This window comes from Puma concolor, chromosome D3 (assembly GCF_028749965.1).
Source record: "Puma concolor isolate L17-30 chromosome D3, mPumCon1.1.hap2, whole genome shotgun sequence".
Taxonomy (NCBI): Eukaryota; Metazoa; Chordata; class Mammalia; order Carnivora; family Felidae; genus Puma; species Puma concolor.
The window spans coordinates 34375158-34381389 of NC_141678.1; positions in this window are offsets into that span (position 1 = coordinate 34375158).

The following is a 6232-nucleotide window of genomic DNA, read 5'->3' on the forward strand; positions in this document are numbered from 1 at the left end:
CCGCTATTCTCCATCAATTCAAAAATACTGCAATATAGGGGCATCTGGGTGGCTCAGTCGGTTAAGCGTCCGACCCTTGATTTTGGCTCAGGTCATGATCTCATGGTTCATGAGTTCAAGCCCCCTGTCAGGATCTGTGCTGGGAGTGGAATTCTCTCGGGATTCCGGAATCCTCTCTCTTCCTCTCTCTGCCCCTCCTCCGCGTGTGCTCTCTCTCCTCAAAATAAATAAACATTAAAAAAATACTGTAACATAAAAATGGCTTATCTTTTAGATGATACGTTCCCTGGGATCTTAAATATAATCTTTAAATTCTCGCAATGCCTTGTTGATAATTATCATATGAAAGCGGGGGATTAACTGAGGCTTTTGAATCACTTCTCAAATATCTCTTCTGAAATATTTACATAATTGTGTATGGCTGTTGCAAACATCTCTGCCTTAGAAAATGTATTGGACTGTCTTAAAGTGGGCCAGTACATGTGATTGGTAGATAACCTCACATAAGAAATAAAATTACAGGGGCGCCTGGGTGGCTCAGTCGGTTAAGCATCCGACCTCGGCTCAGGTTATGATTTCATGGTCGGTGAGTTCGAGCCCCGCGTCGGGCTCTGTGCTGACAGCTCAGAGCCTGGAGCCTGTTTCAGATTCTGTGTCTCCCTCTCTCTGACCCTCCCCCGTTCATGCTCTGTCTCTCTCTGTCTCAAAAAAAAAAAAAAAAAAAAAAAAAAAAAAAAGAAAAGTTAAAAAAAAAAGAAAGAAAATTACAGAAACCAACAAAAGTGAACCGATGTGTGCACATTAGCTTTGCCATTACCAACATTTTTCTGTGCCCCTCATCCCCTGCAAGCACTTTCATGCTTAATTGAAATTCTTGCATAATCTGTGCAAACTGTATATTTTACTAAGGGCAATGCATGACATCACATATATAACACTTCTCTTTGAATAAAGAGGACGAGAAAGCATTTGTTATTTTATAACACTTCTCTTTGAATAAAGAGGACGAGAAAGCCTTTGTTATTTAATGTCTAATAAGGGTGGCTTACTTGGAAAGCAGAAGTTCAAGAGATTGTTCAATCACATCAAGAATTCTTTTAAAAATAAAAGTTCGGTTAAGTATTCTTAGAAGAATGAAGCCCAAAGCTTTCATGGATGTATATTTTATTTATAAATGAGCTAAGTCTTCAAACGCACTGACATGTCTTCCATTTTTGTAATAAAATTGACATATTTAGAAGGTTGAAATGTTTTTGAAATGTGCGTTAAAGGTTAACTATGAAGTGTCTCCCTCCCTCATTTTTCAAATTGCCAATCTCACTGGGCTTGAATAAAAATACAGCATGGGAATATTTTCCTGAATGCTTCAAAGTAGTTTTTCAACGACTATTTCACCAGAAGGCTGCTGTTTTAGAAATCTGAAAATTACTAATCCATTTGTGGTCCACAAAGCAATAACTGCATAATCATTGAAGGAAAACACTTTAAGAATTATCAATAGATGCAGTATTATAATAATTTTTAACTTGTTTAAAATAATAGAGTTTTCCTTGCAAGTTAAATCCAAGAAATTAATGCTACCCGAATTGGGAAATGCATGCTACAGTCACACACTTACCAAGATTTATGAGCCAGAATGAACATTAATCATATTATTTATCTTATTTTAACACTGCTCAGTATTATACATATTTTGCATAACATTTTCATAATGTTAAATATACACCATTAATATACACTTACTTTTATTTTATTGACAAAATTCATTAAACTGCTTTAATTTTCTTTGATTTTTGAAATTTTTGTTTATTTAGCATAATTTATAGATTTACAATATTTTACTGTTTTCTCTCTTTTGCATTTATTGCAACAGTAAAATATGTAAAAGCTGAGGCGCCTCGGTGGCTTGGTCGGTTAAGCGTCTGACTTCGGCTCAGGTCATGATCTCATGGTCCGTGAGTTCGAGCCCCACTGCTGAGAGCTCAGAGCCTGGAGCCTGTTTCGGATTCTGTGTCTCCCTCTCTCTCTGCCCCTCCCCTGTTCATGCTCTGTCTGTCTCTGTCTCAAAAATAAATAAAAATAAACGCTAAAAAAAAATTTAAAAAAATATGTAAAAGCTTACAGGAGAGAATTTAGATAGTCCACTCGTTCATAACTGAATTTGTGTTGAAACACACCATTCTATCTGCTAAGGGTTATGTCACCACCAATATATTTTTTAAATGTATTTATTCAAATTCAAGTTAGTTAACATGCAGTGTAGTCTTGGTTTCAGGAGTAGAACCCAGTGATTCGTCTCTTACATATGACATCCAGTGCTCATCCTAACAAGTACCCTCTTTAACGCCCATCACCCATTTAGCCCACTCCCGCACCCACTTCTCCCTCAGCAACTCTCTTTGTTCTCTGTATTCAAGAGCCTTTTATGGTTCGCCTCCCTCTCTGTTTTTGTCTTATTTTTCCTTCCTTTCCCCTATGTTCCTCTGTTGTGCTTCTCAAGTTCCACAAATGAATGAAATTAAATATTTGTCTTTCTCTGATGGACTTATTTTGCTTAGCATAATACACTCTATTTCCATCCATGTTCTTGCAAATGGCAAGATTCCATTCTTTTTCATCGCTGAGTAGTGTTCCATTACACACACACACACACACACACACACACATTACATATAATATATATATATATATATTCTACATCTTCTTTATCCATTAATCAGTCAATGGGCATTTGGGCTCTTTCCATAATTTGGCTATTGTTGACAGTGCTGCTCTGAACATTGGGGTGCATTTGTCCCTCTGAATCACCATTTTTGTATCCTTTAGATAAATACCTGTAGTACAATTGCTGAGTCGTAGGCTAGTTCTATTTTTAATTTTTTGAGGAACCTCCGTATTGTTTTCCAGAGTGGCTGCACCAATTTGCAGTTACCACTGATATTTTAAAATAGGTTCAAAAGTCAAATGCAAGTAAATGTAAATTCTGTGCATTTGCGTTAAGCTAAGACACAGATGCAACTAAACAGTACAGCGATTTTTTAGTCTATAAAAGAGATCAATTTTTATACCCTGATCGTAAAAATTCTTAACACAATTACCAAAAAGTTAAGATAAGTGTTTTAAAGGGCATAGTTTTGGATATAGTGCAAATCAATTTTCAATGCTTTGCTCTTACAAATTTACAAGTAGTAAAACAATTCCTTCTCTTGTCTTCACGATTACTGGTTAACAGAGTTAGCAATTATGTTATCACACTTATCCATCCAAGAAAAGAGCAGAATGAATAGCAAGGTGTTGCTACACAGTTCCTCGAGATGGAAGGGATGGGAACGAAATGAGCTTCTGGAACATAGCAGGTACAGATGTTAACGCTCTCCCGTTTTGGGTGGGACAAATACCATTCGAGCTTATATGAAATGGATCGCTTTTCCTCCGTGTCCTCACCCAAGGAATGCCGTGCTAACTGAATGTGAAGTTTGTACGAACCGGTTGTTGGAAGACCGCTGGAAAATATGGCTGCCTTCGAGTCTGAGATGAGTGTGGTTGTGTCCATATTTGTCTTCTGCAGTGACCACTATATCTCGTTGCCGATTGCCTTTCTTACTTTGTCCACGTGAGCATGAAATGCTACGAATTAAGGGATTGCCTTCTGAAAGTGTGTAAAAGTCAGTAGCCTAAGATTAAAAAGTTACTTCCAATTAAACCCAAAGGGTGAACACTTACTAAGCACCTCTTCAATTCAGAACTATCTACTAACACTTCTTGCTTGTGAGCAAGCTTGGGTTCGGGCGCTGTTTCCTTTTATTCTCCAAGAACCCTATGAGGCAGGTGGTGTTAGCTTGTGTTGAAAAGTAGAAGAGCTTATGAATGTTTCAGTCACAAAGCCAATAATGACATACCCGAGGCTTCAGCTTGGTTGCCATGATTGGAATCTTTTCCTCTCCCCTACCTGAGGAGCGGGTCCAAAACTTCAGCCCTTCCAGAACCACAGTGCTCCCGACGGTTGGCAGGACGGACATCACCGACAGACGGCATGCTGTGGGGTAGCAGCCACAGGTGCTCCCGGCTTCGTCAGCTATTCCTTCGCTCTCACATTTATTTGCTAAAATGAAATAAAAGTAAAGAAAAAATACATTCAAAGCCATTCGTTATTAGCATCGGCACTATTGTTATTATTACTTTAGAAGGAAAATAATTTAGGTTCGAGGTGAATGGTGGGAATTTCTAGGGTAGTTGTGGGATTAAAAAGATGAAGGAGAGGGGGCGCCTGGGTGGCTCAGTCGCTTAAGCGTCCAACTTTGGCTCAGGTCATGACCTCACGGTCCATGAGTTTGAGCCCCGCATTGGGCTCTGTGGTGACAGCTCAGAGCCTGGAGCCTGCTTCGGATTCTGTGCGTCCCTCTCCCCCTGCCCCTCCCCCACTCACACTTTGTCTCTCAAAAATTAATAGATGTTAAGATTTTTTTTTTAATGAAGGAACCAGTATAGTAAAACAGTAAGAAGTTGGTTGCTTTGCTAGAGTATACAGGGACATAAAAACATCCAGAAACCTAGGGTCACCCCATACATGTCAACCGAGTCGTGGTTGGAGACTAGTGGCTGGTGGGCTTTGGAACCAGATAGATCTGGGTTTGGTCCCTGACCCCACTGTGTATAGCGGTCTTTAAAATTGGGATGATAGGACCTACCCGACAGAGTGGCTGTGATGTTTGAATGACTCACGCATGGAAGAATTTAGCACAGTGCCTGGCAGGTAGCAAGCACTCAAGAAACGTCAGCCACTGTCAAACCTTCTGGAAGTGGAAAAGAAGGGTTGTATCTACTTAGAGCCTAAGCTCATGAAGATTTTGCAAGACACAGACGATTCTCATCAGGTGCCAGGAGTTTCCGTCTGTTATCTCATTGTCTCCTTGTATTACACCATGTGGGCTCGTCGCCGTGGAGCAGATGAGACCTGAGTCTCAGAGGTAGACACTTCCCCGCACAGCTGAAACTCACACCCCACCTGTGGGCCCCAGGTCTGCAGCATTTCCACAGCACCACATCGACCCACAGAAACCAGCTGTGAAAAAGGCAAGCCAGGATAAGAAGACGGGGCCGATGGCAATGGTGAGTGCCCTGAGAAAGAGAGAGCAGTGTGAGCCGATGGGATCAAGAAAGGGGTCCGGGCCCTAGGCCGGAGGGGAGAAGATTAAAGCATGTGTTTAGACTAAGGGAAAGGTGAGCGCTCTTCTTCAAAGTTCAGTCCCATGCCCTAACCCCTGGTCAGAAGAGTGCCTTGTGTTCACTTGGAAGCCACGTCCTTCTGAGTCAGTTGATGTGACAACTGTCCTCTGCTCTGGGCTCGCTGCAGCCCTGAGAAAGGCCTCAGTTAGCCTGAGAAGGGGAACTGAGTCAGGACAGAGAACCACTGCCTGTCCCCGCGGGGCCATCCATCACTGCTTCGTACCCAGGCTGGGGAAGCCCGGGCCGACTTCTGAGCCCAGACACTTGCAGCCAGGCTGTGACAGAACATTTATGAGAAGCCCGTAGGGCAGCCTGGCCCCAAAGCTCCGCCATCCCCGCTGGGAAGGGCAGACACTGGAAGTGGAGAAGGTGGGACAGATTGACTTCTGGAGGGTCTGCTGTCTGAGAAATGGTGTTGGGTCGATGAAGTGGCTGCATCCTTCCTTCAGAGGAATAACAAACGTGTGACGCCAAAGAGCCGGTCGGTGTTCCAGGAAGGACGTGAATATTCATAAAATATTAGAGCTAGAAGGAGATTCAGTGAGCACTGTACTCATTTCCCTCATTTTCTTGCAGAGGAAACAAGGGCTCAAGGGGACAAAAGTGACATGCCCAAGGTCATGTAGCAAATAGTGAGTCCCTCTCCAGGCTAGAATTTCAGTTTTGTTGGTTCTTAATCTAGCCCATCGTTAGCTCAGAGTTAGAGTGCATCAAAACAATCTGGAGAGCTTATTCAAAACACTGTTATTCAAAACAGGTGTTTCAGGCTTCACCCCAAATATGTCTTTAGTGTAACTGGGGTGGGGTTCCAGAATCTTCATTCATTTTGAGGCTCATGCTTGCCAAGCTCAAACTTTGGGAAAAACTTTTCTCTCCTGCATGAAGGAAAATGGTGCCGTTTTACCCAAGAAAATATCATAAAGGATGCAAGGAAGGATTAGGTAGGTATTTTAACAAAACGTCAAAGAGCAAAATGGTTCTCTCCCGTGTGCCGACCCCTCCCAGA